The sequence below is a fragment of the Schistocerca serialis genome, chromosome 2, assembly GCF_023864345.2.
Source record: "Schistocerca serialis cubense isolate TAMUIC-IGC-003099 chromosome 2, iqSchSeri2.2, whole genome shotgun sequence".
Lineage (NCBI taxonomy): Eukaryota > Metazoa > Arthropoda > Insecta > Orthoptera > Acrididae > Schistocerca > Schistocerca serialis.
This window is the reverse complement of record NC_064639.1, coordinates 612,566,396-612,581,280: the sequence shown is the minus strand read 5'-3', so window position 1 is coordinate 612,581,280 and position 14,885 is coordinate 612,566,396.

Here is a 14,885-nt window from a genome sequence, read left to right as displayed (position 1 = left end):
AGCCCATACGAAGCCATGGAGCCAAGTTGTCAACAAGGCACTGTGCAAGTTGGTGATGGCACCATAATAGTGTTGGCTGTGTTTACATGGAATGGACAAGGTCGTATGGTCCAACTGAACCATCATACACTGGAAATGTTTATGTTCGGCTACTTGGAGACCATTTGCAGCTTTTCAACAATGGAATTTTTATGAATGATACTGCGCCACTGGACCACAGATATTTGCGATTGGTCTGAAAAACGTACTGGACAATGGATGACAGCGAATGATTGGCCACCCACATCGCTCGACATTAATCCCACAGAACATTTATAGAACATAATCCAGAGGTCAGATCGTGCATAAAATCCTGCACTGGCAACAGTTTCACAATTATGGACTGCTGTAGAGGCAGCATGGCTCAATACTTCTGCAGGGGGCTCCTAACGACATGTTGAGTCCATGCCATGTCGAGTTGCTGCACTACACCGGGGAAAAGGAGGTCCGAAACGATATTAGGAGGTATCCCATGAATGTTGTCACCCCAGTGTGTGCCATTCAATGCGTTTTCTACGAGTTAATACATGTATCTATAATTATGTTCGTTGGCAGGTGTTTGTAATTCAGTCTCATATCTTATTCTCAATCCATCTATCTCTCTAGTAAGTCAATTAATATTTCGCAGGATTCTAGCTCAAATAGCTCTTAAATTATTCATCTTGTTTCGTTTCTGCCGTTATTTCAGAGTTGTCAGTCTTCTAACTTTAACTCGCACACAGTTCTCCCAGTTCATTTTCTGTAAGTCTCTTATTTCCTCAGACCATATCACGACAGTTTTCAACTTTCTCCGAAATGCTGACGTGATCTAAGTTTCTTTATGGTAAAATCACGTTCCTGATATTCTCGTTTGTGTTTCGCACTTCCTGAAGCTCCCACGGAACCAAGGCCACTTTGTTGTTTTTTTTCCACAGGAAATGTGTACAAATCTGCATGGTCAGTCTATTCATGCCCATTCGTTTTGTTTCCGCAGAAAGCACTCTTCCTTTTTCGCGTGGTGTCTGCACTTTCTCCACATGAAAATACAGTTCGTTGCTGTGGCGTCTTCTTAACTAACCACTCTCTCTTATGGGGCCTATGTCTTCTTCTAGTTCCAACAGTTCCTACTGAACGTGACACATTGTGCTGCCTCTGGTCGAATGACTTCACAATAATGACTGAGCGTGCCTTAAATACGTGAATTTTGTGTTGCAAATAGCACTAGTCAGCTGTTATGCCACATCCTACATCTGAAGACTGCTTTTTCATTGATGTTTAATTCTTGTCTACTTTCCTGCTTCAACGTTTCAGCCCGCCTGATTTTTTTGTGATCAACATCTGGCTCTCTAGGCGCCGACTTGGTGTTACAAAATTTGTTTTCCCGAAGGATATCCGGAAGCCCGTCTCGGCCGCTTGAGTTTTGTGTTCATTGATTTGTTTAGTGGCTGTGCCTAGGCAGTCGAGGAAGATTGCAACATCATCTGTGAAAGCTAGGCTAGAGTTGTCAGATCATAGCTCCTATCCATTGTGTCTCCATTTTTACTTTTCTATTAGGCAGGTCTTAGTGCTATTCGTGTATGACTTTCTCGAGATCACAGTTAAAACGTAAGGCGACAGCCCATCTACTAATCTCACAATTGTCCTGATTTTGAAGGCGTCTCAAACGTTTCCTCAGAATTTCACTTTGGGTGGTCTGAGTCAAGGTCATCTGTACTGCTGCGCACGCCCTTGTTTTCTAACCGAAACTCATTTCTTAAATAATAATAATAATTATTATTATTATTATTACTAGTACTCTTATTCTTATTTTTATTTGTTGCTTGTGTCACGACACAAATGTGGCGACTGGTCACACAAGGGAAGAATACGCTTTCAGTGTTTTTGGTCTTGTAAATGATGAGTTCTCCAGTAGTTGTAGGCTTCCGAAATATTTATTTTCTGCTTGTTTCCTTTCTCCGTTATACTGCATGACATTGTTATCACTAGGTGAAAGGGCACTTGTATAACTGAAACATCTGACCCGTTTGAAATATTTGTGAAACATCATTAAAGTGCACTGTGTTTGCTGGACTTAGATGTGGACATTATAATATACTTTTTATTGAAACTTCCTGGCAGATTAAAACTGTGTGCCCGACCGAGACTCGAACTCGGGACCTTTGCCTTTCGCGGGCAAGTGCTCTACCATCTGAGCTACCGAAGCACGACTCACGCCCGGTCCTCACAGCTTTACTTCTGCCAGTACCTCGTCTCCTACCTTCCAAACTTAACAGAAGCTCTCCTGCGAACCTTCTGTTAAGTTTGGAAGGTAGGAGACGAGGTACTGGCAGAAGTAAAGCTGTGAGGACGGCGCGTGAGTCGTGCTTCGGTAGCTCAGATGGTAGAGCACTTGCCCGCGAAAGGCAAAGGTCCCGAGTTCGAGACTCGGTCGGGCACACAGTTTTAATCTGCCAGGAAGTTTCATATCAGCGCACATTCCGCTGCAGAGTGAAAATATCATTCTGGATACCTTTTATTCTTTCCGTTACAATGAGAATCGTTCACAAGACCGTGTCAAAGCTTTTCATATATGCCTTCCTCTGGACTCAGTTTCAGTATCATCTGCAAACACACATACTCAGCTATATTTCGTCATTACCGTGGCTCTTTCATTTATTTTCAGCCGCGCGGGGTAGCCTTGCGGTCTAGACGCCTCGCCACGGCTCACGCGGCTTCCCCCGTCGGAGGTTCGAGTCCTCCCTTGGGCATGGTTGTGTGTGTTGTCTTTAGTGCAAGTTAGGTTAAGTTAGATTAAGTAGTATGTAAGCCTAGGGACCGATGACCTCAGCAGTTTGGTCCAATAGAACTTACCACAAATATATTTTCCCTGCCATTCTACGTAACGGTATTATTTATTACAGAATTTCGCCAATTATAGACCTCAGACAATGGTGCAACTTTATTCTTTTTATCTTTGCGTAACGTCTTCATGCGTTGATCCATGGTCTGTCATCACAATCCTACGTTGTGAATGTCGTTGTTGGACAGGAAGTTTTGCAGTATTGATCAGTAGCCTGAAATTTTCCGTGTTGTGTGTGGTGTCTTCTGCGACGTTAAGTTTTCTCTGTATTTGAATACGCATGCCTATACCAGTTTCTTTGGCGCTTCAGTGTATAATAATATGCTTCTAGCAGCTAATAGCAGAATCCAAAAACGTTAAGAGAGTATTTTCCTTCCTCAGTATCAAACAAAAATACTTACAGAGACACTAATATTTTAAGATGAGCTTGACTTTAATTGACGTTGGTGAATTCGGCCGCGAGCTTACGTCGGGGTGAATAGAAATGAGAGGGGGAATATTTTGTTGTTTGTTTTCGAATGCTGACAACTCACAAGTGTGTGCAAATAGCACGGGTCAGCTGCTGTCAAACGGAAGAAACCTGCATTCGTGAATGTGCGTTACGCAGGCGGTCGTCTTCAAATGTGCTACATGTTTGCAGCAAGTAATATGAAATCAAATTAAGACCTTTGTAATACAACGCACTGAGTGAAAGAAAAATAACATTCAAGAAATTTAGTAAACATTTGTGATCGTGCCTTATATTGCAAATACTGTTATTAATTAACGTAACGTACTAATTTATGTATGTTATCAATTAAGAAAAAAATGACTTTCAACACTTTTAATAAACATTTGCGATCGTGCCTCATAATGCAATTACGTTATTAGTTAACACAATGTACATTGTATGTTATCAATTAAGAAAGAAAAATGACTTTCGAAACATTTAGTAAACATTTGTGATCGTGCCTCATAATGCAGTTGCTGTTATTAATTAACACACTGTACTAATTTATGTATGTTATCAATTAATAATAAGATCGGTAGGGGAAAATGTAATTTGGTCACGACGGGAGAAGTGGCCATTGGATATCTTTTAATCTGAACAGCCTGCGACTTGCCGAGAAATGGCCAAACGAGTTTTAATATTCATCGTCATTGTTGTAGTCGAGATTGACAGAGGAAGCTTTTCCTTTATTTTTAATAATTTTTTTTATTTTGTTTTTGAGACATCGGACGTAAGATAGGTCATGTATATTAATCTTGTGGTCTCATTTGTAGCCGGCCTGAGTGACCGTTCGGTTCTAGGCGCTACAGTCTGGAGCCGAGCGACCGCTCCGGTCGCAGGTTCGAATACTGCCTCGGGCATGGATGTGTGTGATGTCCTTAGGTTAGTTAGGTGTAATTAGTTCTAAGTTCTAGGCGACTGATGACGTCAGAAGTTAAGTCGCATAGTGCTCAGAGCCATTTGAACCAATCTCACTTGTATGAAGAGTAATAATTTGAATAATATCAGTGTTTAAATAACGACTTTCGGCCTACAAATGTAGTTCCTTATTATTTATTTCAATATGATAGTTTCTCCTGTGCATTGCTAATGCCGACATGGCGACCGATCTGCAAAAGTGGCCACACTACTCGTCGGGAAAAGTGGCTAAGGTGTTCACCCCAGTAATAGTTACTTCCATATGTCACGCAGAATATTAAACATCAGACTGACTTCTACATCCTTTTATATATGTAAGCCATTCTATCCCTTTGTAACAATTCTGAATTAATAACGTTATAGTATTTAAAACTGTCTCTATTCTGTTATATTTAGCCTAATACAAAAGTCAGATTCAAAACGGTGTGCTGCAGTCGCATGGTATTCTTTCAGCTGCTAGGGCGTGAAGATATCTAGAAAACGTGCCCAGAAATCGGAACAAAGAAACATCGGATCCTGTTGCGATGGCACTGGCCACGGTACCACCCGCGTAGGTGTGGAAAATTGAGCACTACATAAGTCTTCAGAAAAATGGCTGTAGCTCCAATATATTACTTTTTCAATTAATATATTTGGTTTGATGTCTTATAAAATATAGATTCAAAACGTTTAAATGGTAAGCTTCTGTCATGGTTTGGTGAAAACTGAATTTCTCTCTGAGTGGCCACTACGCCCCCCCCCCCCCCCTCCCCGCCCCAAATACCCTACAAAAACCTTCGATGCTGTTAGAGGTGTCGTCCGTCGTCCTTCCTACATGTCAGTATTAACACTGCTCTACACCGCCACCAACACCGAGCGAGATGGCGCAGTGGCTAGCACACTGGACTCGCATTCGGGAGGACGACGGTTCAATCCCGCGTCCAGCCATCCTGATATAGGCTTTCCGTGATTTCCCTAAATCGCTCCAGGCAAATGCCGGGATGGTTCCTTTGAAAGGGCACGGCCGACTTCCTTCCCCGTCCTTCCCTAATCCGATGAGACCGATGACCTCGCTGTCTGGTCTCCTCCCCCAAACAACCCCAACCGCCACCAACAAGGTCTACCATCTCCTGTAAACAATACAAGATCACAGTCGAAGGTTAATTGGAATAAGGACATACACCAGAAATCCACTGTTCGAATTCTCAAAGAAGCTAAACACAATTTATGCGCGTCTAATAATCCTCGTCAAGCCCATTTCGTTCAGTGAACACATCAGTTAGCTAGGGGTTCCAAGCTCTGTCACGCGACCTCTTCGTAAATTGTCCGTGTACGCTCACTAAACAGTAACAGCCACCTTGAAAACAGACACCCTTCCCACCCCGACGCATGGGAACGCACTTCAGAACGCATTCCAAAATTTTCCACGCCGAGAGAAAAGCAATGATCCCTGACTGCAGTTCCGAAGCAGAGATCACCATACCGCCTGCGCCCCAGAGGACTCGAAAATCCACCAGCACCCGACCAGGCCTGCCGACCAACTTCTGACTTCACGAGTTGCTACCAGCTGTACGAAGTTATTCTGTCATGCTGGCCTTAGGGCCGTTCAGTCTCCAGGGCAGCAAGTAGGCGCTGATATTGGCTATTTCCTACTAACGTTCGCAGCTCTACTGTAAAGTGCTGCTGCATGCCGGCACTTTGAGGAGTTCGGTTTCCAAAGCGTATTCCATGGAAAACACTCTCCTTGGAACCAGGCCAGGGCACTACTACCCCTTCGCCAGACTAACCAAACTCCGGACACTTCTCTCCAGGCGCGAGAACGACTCCCGTCCTCCGAAAGCCAGGAAACGAATGTTGCCGCTCGCAACAGCGACCAACACTCGCCAATGGTCACAGCCACTTCAAGACGTCTTGAATGTAGCAATGTACATAATTATGATGAAATGTCGTCGGCGTTAGGGACTGTTAGAATCTTCGAAGGTTTAATATGGTGGATCGATTTCGGTGAGATGTCTGTGTTCACTTCCGTTGTGAGACTGCTCAATTCACGTTTTCCACATTAACTCACACTTTTTTACTAGAGTAAGAAGACATTGTCAGTGAAGCACCGTTGTGTCTTTGTAACCCCGTATTAGTCACCATACAACGTAAAGAAAAGTGAAGAAAAGGAAATGCTTCTTGATATGCTGGAAACCTTCATGTCGCTTGGGCCGAAATGTAGTGTGCCGTCTTCCTGCTGCTACATTTGTGTATGGGGTATGAACAACTTTTTTTGGGTTATAATTCCGAACACTTTCAGCGAGTGGCGGCGTTAGATCAAATAGCAGAACCTTTCGTTGTCTGGATCTTTCGTTTGTAACGTGTAGTCAAATGGAAACGAGACAGATGGAAAAAATATGTAAATTGTTTATTATTCCAAAAATAATCTCCGAAACTCTAAATAAATTTATCTCATTGAGAGGCGACGTGGTCAATACCTTCATGTTAAAATGTTTTTGGTGCCAACAATATGGAAATCGCATGGGGAGAGATCGCGACTGTAAGGAGGATGAGGGCAGGCCGCATGCTGCCAAGGATGTTTCGACTACGCTGCAAAATTTTGGTTGGAAAGCCCTTGCCATCCTCCATACAGTCCCGATCTCTCCTCATGCGATTTCGCATTTCTTTGTGCACTGAAGAAAGATACTTGCGGCCGTAGATTTGCTACGGACAAAGAGGTCCACGTCTGGGCAAAATCATTCTTCTGTAGGCAACCACAAGTCTTTTTCCATGAAGGCATTGACCGTCTTGCCCTCCAGTGGTACAAATGTGTTAACTTATGGCTATTACTTTTTAAATAATAAATTTTACCTACTTTTCGGCATCTATTTCATTTTCATTTAACTGCCCGTTATAAAACTCCAGAATAAAGCTCACAAAAGCGAAATGAATGCCCAAATGGATGCAGAGAAGCCAGGCACGGGACGTAGGTGGCATGTACCGTAAGTGATGTCCGTTCTCGGGAGGCATACAGAACGTCAGTAAGGGATGTGGTGGTCTCGCTTGTCAGTACAGGACGCACATAAGGTGCCCTTCTGTGGAGCAGACCGTCCAGTAAGGTTTGCAGTTACAGCTCCCACTGCAGTCGAAGCAGCCACAAACAACAGTCAATGGTGAAGGTGTTATGGCTTCAGTATTCAGCAACAATCTAATTTTTAAAGGATACATCTGGTTTTTCTGATCGTTTTCAAAACGTTGTTAAACAAGGAAAACGGGGCGGGAACAGGCTGACCTTGGACTTTCAATGATTATCGGCATATCCCTGGTTCCATTCTGCAATCTGAAGTTTACCTGGCAAAGCAGGTGAAACTATATGCTAATGTCTGTCGTGGCCTTAACCTGTAGTGTATTCCCTGCCCCTTTGAGCCAAAAGTTTCATTGCAAACCCCACGGTCGTAGTATATTATACCCCCCCCCCCTCCTCCCCCAAAAAAAGTCTCTGCAGTGGCTCTAGTAGCCAGAATAATTACGGCATAGGCTTATTGTACACGGGCGTTCCATATAAGATCCAACTGCTCAGAGCTTTCCTTGGAACGTCTTTGCAGGATAACATCTCCATAGTCAACCACTGGAGGTAAAAGTGACTGTTCAGGTTCATTTTCGAGGAAAGAAAATTTTATATTTTTGTGCTAGTTGGAGAGGTGATGTCCTTTTGCAGGCTGCTGCCATGTGATCAGCCAACTGATTTTTGTCCCATGTTAGAAAGAGAAGTTTATCTTCAGTATATCTATTGTGGATGACGAACTGTGACTGTGATTTAAATTGGTGTTTATCTGGTGATAAATAAGCAACCAGTCGCTTTTTTACGATTTATTCAACCACGAACATGTTTTCGAACCACTGCAGGCTCATCATCAGATGGAGGTTTTACAAGAACATTAAGTTGTGGACCAAGTGTAGCTAGATGCAGTGCTGGTGCTGCTGGCCGAAATGACGGAAATTTAGTAATCGGTGACGAAACATTTACGAACCCGAAAGTTTTTTACGTTTTAGGTATTTACAGTGCACTGCCTTGTGGTGTCCGTGCCAGATTGCTTCTTATAACGTACATGATTAAGCTATGTACACAAATAAACACAGACATTTGTGTTTGTCTCATTCAGGACGAACTATAGGAGGGATCCTCAAAATTTAGGACCAGTAAAGCTTCAGATACCAAGCAGAAGAGTTTAGATTTTAGATAGATTGAGATTTAACCGTAAACTCTACAATGATCTTGGTGACACACATGGGTCAGTGCTGACAGTTTCTACAGCAGTACTCAAGTTAATACAGAATCTGATGAAAAGTATGTGGGCACCTATTAGTGGATATCAATATGACAGTTTCAACTCTCTTAGTGACACTTTCAACAGGGTATCTGGATGACTACAGAGGAATCTCAGCCCATTTTTCCCAAAGAGACGAAACCAGAGTAGGTAATGTTGGAAGCGGGGATCTAGAGCGATCCTGACGTTCTAACTCATCCCAAATGTGTTCCAGGGGGGTTCAGGTCGGTACTTTGGGCAGGCCAGTCCAGTTCATGAATGTTATTGTCCGCCAACCATAACTTCACAGATGCTGCTTCATTAGTGGTTGAACTGTCATGCTGATACGTACAATCATCGTCTCCGAGTTGTTCCTGTACTATAAGCAGTACAAAATACTGTAAAATGTGTTCTTATACTTCCAAATGTAGCATTTTATTAAGCAGAATGACACCAAACCCTAACCACGGGAAAATTCCAATTCCGTAACACCATCAACTGCGTTCTCTATTGCTCGCACTAAACATGACGGCAAATACCTTTCTCCAGGCATTCGCCAAATTCAAAATCCTTCCATCGAATTGCCATAGGGTATAGCGTGATTCATTACTACAAATCACTCATTCCCCCTGTCCAGGTGCGTCGCTCTTTAGACCTCCTCGAGCGTGGCTTATGAGGAGCTGCACGACCACTGTTCCCCACTCTTTTAAGTCCCTATGAACAGTCATTGTGCTATTTGGACTGCTGTTAACACTTTGCAACTCACAAGTGGTCACTTCCTCTGATTTCATGCGATGTTTTGCAACCATCCTCTGCAATGCTCGATGAACCCTGTCCTCCAGTACATGAGGTCTGCCTGGTGGTCAGGTGTGGTTGTTCCTTCGCATTTCCATTTCACAGTCATGTCACCAACAGTGGACTTGGACGTCTTTATAAGGACTGAAATGTCCCTGATGTATTTATTGCGAAGGTGATATTCAGTGACTAGGTTACATTCGAAATCACAGCTCTCCTGACCAACACATTCTGCTTCCTTGCTGGCAACACAATACTCCCAGTCCCTCTTCACACGGGTGTCGTTCCTCCTGTCGTGACATCTACTGCTCAGTTTCGCGTTACTTTTGATCAGATAGTGTAAGTTTTGCACGTAAGTGCAGTTGATGATCATAAGCATGCAAGTAGTATTTGCTCTGAGATGAGGCTGATATCAGCCTTCTATTGTAGACCAGTCTTTGAACCTTTTTTGACGGTCCAAAAGTTCCTCTCCTGAGCTTACCTCTTCATCACAATGTGGCGATTAAATCTAACGTCCTCGATTATGCGCTGCGTATATTCCAGTCTCTGTCTTCCCCTACAGTTTTTGCCCTCTACGGCTCCCACTAGTACCATTCCTTGACGTCCTAATACATGTCCTATCATCTCTTCCCTTTTTCTAGTTTTCCACGTATCCCTTCCTCGCCTGTTTTCCGAATGACCTCTTCATTTCTTAGCAGTTCAGATAAGAAGAATATTGTATCTAATACCTAACTCTTGAGAACGCCTGATTCCACATGTTTCCATTGTGACGCTGCGGGGTCATATATTACCCATTGTTCGAGGGATGTCACGTACGAAGTGAACCATTACTCCTTACCTGGAGGGGAAGTTAGTGGAAAGTCGAAGTCAAGTGTGCAGAACGCTTTGATGAACTCGACAAAGCACAAGACAGGCACATCTAAGGTCCTATCTAATATGTGCTTTTCCCTCGCCGTGGAGAGCGCAGAAGAGGAAATTCTTTGTGCGGAAGCCGACTCTTGGGAGGGGAGGAGAGGGAGGGGGAAGGGGGTGGGAGGTCCTGCTGTGTCGCCCTGCCGCCGCCTTGGCTGGTCCCGTCGTATTGATCGCAGTCCAGTCCCGCGTGACGTCACTGTGGTCCGGCTCGCATCGACCCGGCGCGCCGCTCACGCCACCGAACCCGCGACCCGGCCGGCGGCGGCTGGTCAGCCGCCGGTCGATGCAGGGCCCTCCGCCACCCATTAAGTTAGACGGCCTCTGGCCACACGCGCCCGCCGCACTTGCACGGCCTCGTTGTGTAATCGTCGCCGAAAGAGAGACTCGGGACTGCGGTTCAGGTCCCCGCAAACCGTTACTTTACAATAATTGTACACTATCAGCAGGAATGACATGCCGGCGAAGGCTAGGGGAGGATAGTTGCCCCTCCCCCACATGCAATCCGCCCCTCCCCCCTCAAACACAAAAAACGTCATTACCAACCTACCTAGCGTCGTGCCCCACCACACAAACGTCAAATACCACCATCTTTTTGAAGAACGCCAGTACAAGCAGTGGAAACTGGCTAATGACCAGTGCAACCAGAGCCATTTGTTGCTAAATCTAAACTACATTGGTGTGCAAAACTTAAGGACAAACGTAACTTCTGCATGATGTGACAGAGCTCGGTCAAACGTGGACCATTACATAGAAAGATCTGCTACAGTACAGTGCGAAAGGTAACTGAAAGACATACGCAATGAGACAAGCGGTAATGGCACTTTTATTAAAAGGCAGTAAGTAATTACACGGAAGTCACCACGAATTATGATAGCCCCTGGACGTTACAAAAGGCTGGACATAGGCTTTAACAGGGTGTGTGACAAACGCGGACGGCATTGCATGCTCTGAAACCTGCTCGCATGCTGGGCATATGGTTAATAATTAATTCTTGTGGTATGGCGTTCCATTCCCCCAACTACTGGATAGACAATGGTGCAGTTCGACGTGTTGCAATGCGTCTCCTTAACACATCTCAATCGTACTCAAAGGGATTTATAAGGTGGAGGGGGGGGGGGGGGGGCAGGCCAGGCCAATCGCCCCGAATATCCTCTCGTCCTAAGAGCTGCTCCATCTGCGCTGTTCGAAGCGGTCGCGCATTGTCAAAATGAAGACAGACCGAATGCGCCCCTGAATAGGCGCACATGGAGAAGTATAGTGTCCCAATAACGTTGACTGGTGAGAGTACCGTGGTCAATACAGTCATTCAACAGCATAGCACCTGGACCACCAAAACGATCATATTTGACAATGTTTCTGGATGCTTTACGTGTTCCCACCTCTCGCCATATGAGAGTACGTCCAGAATCACTACTGAGAATAAATCTGCTCTCATCCGAGAAGAACATGTGCCCCCCTTCTCGTTGGTCCAGTGTCTATGATCTGAACACCTTCGCAAACGGTGCCGCAGATATGTGGGTTTGAACCGAACACAACGTAATGGTCGTTGGTCAAAAGGACCACAGTCATGTAACCGCCGTGCCAATGACGAGCGTGATACTATGTACCTTAAAGTCCTGTTAAATGTGGTTGAAACTTCACCCACTGTTTGACGTGGGTCCCATCTTGCTTGTTGCGTAATGTAGCGGTCACCTGCTGCTGTTGTTGACCGTGGCCGACAACTTCCTCTCCTTTCGGGCAGCAGTGGCTGTGCATCGGAACGGTCCCTATGCACGTGAAACACTGCTGTGAGGAATATCAAACTGCTGGGGTACAGCCGTCGCTCTTCATCCCTCTTCCAGTTTCTAAATGACTCTACCCCATGTGAAGTCGTTCGAACACCACCACAGTGAAGCGTAACTGCTTGCTGGTTGGCACACAATGCCTTTTTTCCCGTATTCCGGGCCCAGGCGAATTTGCCGCTACAGTCACACTGATCACGAAACGTGACTCGTGACTCCAGCTTTCTCTGAACGACTGGGAGACCTCTGGCAAAATGCTCCCGCGCTTTCATTCATTTTCACCGAGTAGTTAATATGTTTACGATTATTGCTTCAGTGAGTTACAACTGCTTTCGAAGTTCCGTTCGCACTACTAGACTGCGTAGAACAAGAGTGTGTACATCCATGATTTTTATTTGATTTCGTTCTCCGCCGGTGAAAAGAGAAAATGATTCGGCAGCAGTCATATTTTGCTCATAAGAGTACCTAAACGACTACAAAAAATCCGAAACGAAAATTCAAATCACGTATAGTGATACATAAAACCACTTGGAGGAGTACGATAGTTGTCAGCCAGTGTCGAAAACTATTACAATATCTTGTGAATATGCAGGGAGAAGCCGAAATTCACCTCCAAAATTTTGAAGTTCAAAGATATGTTCCCAGTATTTTCGTGTAACGGAGCCATGGTCTCCAGTGGTTCGTTACAGACTAATAATGTAGTTATGATTTATTTGGTGTGTTGCCCAATTACTCTTGTTTCTGTGAAATTATCTTTACAACATTGAAAAACTGTATTGCGTGCGATCTCCACATCTCAGAATACAAAACATAAAGACTAATGCAACAGCCTCCAGACGAAAACCGTCTCTGTCGGAATAGCTCAGTAAGCATCGTCATATCTCTTCCATTGCGTCCTCTGAGCCCAGACACAAGTGCATAGCGGACAACTCGTCACCAGTTCTTACTCAACGTTACTTTAAGTTTTGAGGTGGCACGCTTTATTAATTAACAATTCTGTAGAGTCAATTGTATATGTTAAGAAATGCATACGCTCGTAGTGTATCAGTCGATGAAAGCGTTTCGGAGATCTGAGGTGATGGAATCTGCCCATTGGCCTGCTTGAAAAGTGAGTTTCACGCAAGTTGTGTTTTCTCGCGGAACAGAAGAAACATTTCTGCCGGTTCCCATGTGGTCCATGCGATATGTGTCGAGCGCCATTTCATTGCAACGTAAAATCACGGGACGACTGAAAAAGAAAACATTTATCTGCTCACGTGGATTAGCCTTCTACACTCCCAATCTAATGAATTTGTTTAGGTAGTGTCACCAGCCACTGCTCAACAGTCACAGCGCTGACGACTCTGATATTCTTACAGTCATCTGATTGCATACATAGAAACGCCAAGATCCGGTCACTGGTCATACACTGCTGCCGCCGAAAAGATGTGTGCGTCTAGGCTGAAAATACAACGATGGATCTCCGGAGAGCTTACCGAGCTAGGTGGCGCAGTGGTAAGACACTGGACCCATATTGGGGAAGAGATGACTGAAATCCCCAACCAGCCATCCAAATTTTGGTTTCTCGTAATTTCCGTAAATCGTCTCACGTAAATGCTGGGTAAATGCCGATTCTCTTTCCCACCCTTCCTCAATCTGAGCTAGTGCTCCCGTCTCTAACGACCTCTTCGTCGACAGGACACTAAATCCTAATGTTCCTTCCTCCATTATCTCCTTCCACAGTGGCAACACGCGAAAGAAAACGTAATACTTATTATACACTAACTCTCTGAATTAGAGATGTAGCTCTGACGACAATTGTCTTACAGCTTTCATCTTCAGGTAAGGCAAGACGATCGAAAATTATCGCAGGCCTCTCAGTCGATCAACGCTGTAATTAAAAACAGATTGGATTTCGCTTCAGTATCGGGCATTCCGTTTGGTCCCGCCTCCTTATTCTTACACTACTCCATTGCCTAGTACTGCCTCACGGTAGCACCTCGCGTTATTATCATTTACGCCCTAGTCTTCTAAGGTCCCTGTGTGGCCAACCCAGAAGCTCCACAACAGTGTTATTTGAGCGTCAGTCAATGCTCGGGTGAGGGAAGTTTCACCCAAACTACTAATGGATGCCGATACACGAGTACGTCAAATCCCTCACGATAATCCACCAAACGGACGCCGCAAGGAAATTTAATTAAATAAAAAAAATAAAAAATAAAACTGGCCATTCCCACTGGCCTGAGGTATTGCACCTGGTGTGTGTAAAACCACTCTTAGAATAAAAATTTGGATCGATTAATTTGTTCCCATGGAATGTCGTCCCTCCAAACTCGTAAATGATACGGTACAAAGCGATGCCTCGAAATCAGTGCTGATATGCAAAGAGCTTTTCTCTCTAGATAAAGCATAAGTAGTCGGGCTGAGAATACATACCTCGGTAGTAATCAGTACTTTTTTCCAATCACTTACAACTAACTGTTTGCTGTGCAAGAAATTCGCGATACTTTTAAGCTACAGGAAGTAGAGCGACTTTTTTCTGCCTCCTGCGACTATTTGTTTTCAACTCTCACAACTGCTTTTCAACAGTTACAATCCATCTTTGTGTAACTTTGCTACAGTTACGTAGCCGATTACTCCGGTGTCGCTGGATGTTTTCGCTGTAGGAAGGAGCGCGCATTCGTATTCTCGACAGGCCTTTCATTTTAGCTTTTCCATAGTTTCCCTAAATCACTAAACTTAAATGTTGAACCTATTTACTGAAATGTGCCACGGCCGAATTCCTGCCGCACACTTCCCTAATCCTAGCTTTTAGTCGTCACTAGTGATTCTCCCGGGTTCGATTCCCGGCGGGGTCAGGGATTTTCTCTGCCTCGTGATGACTG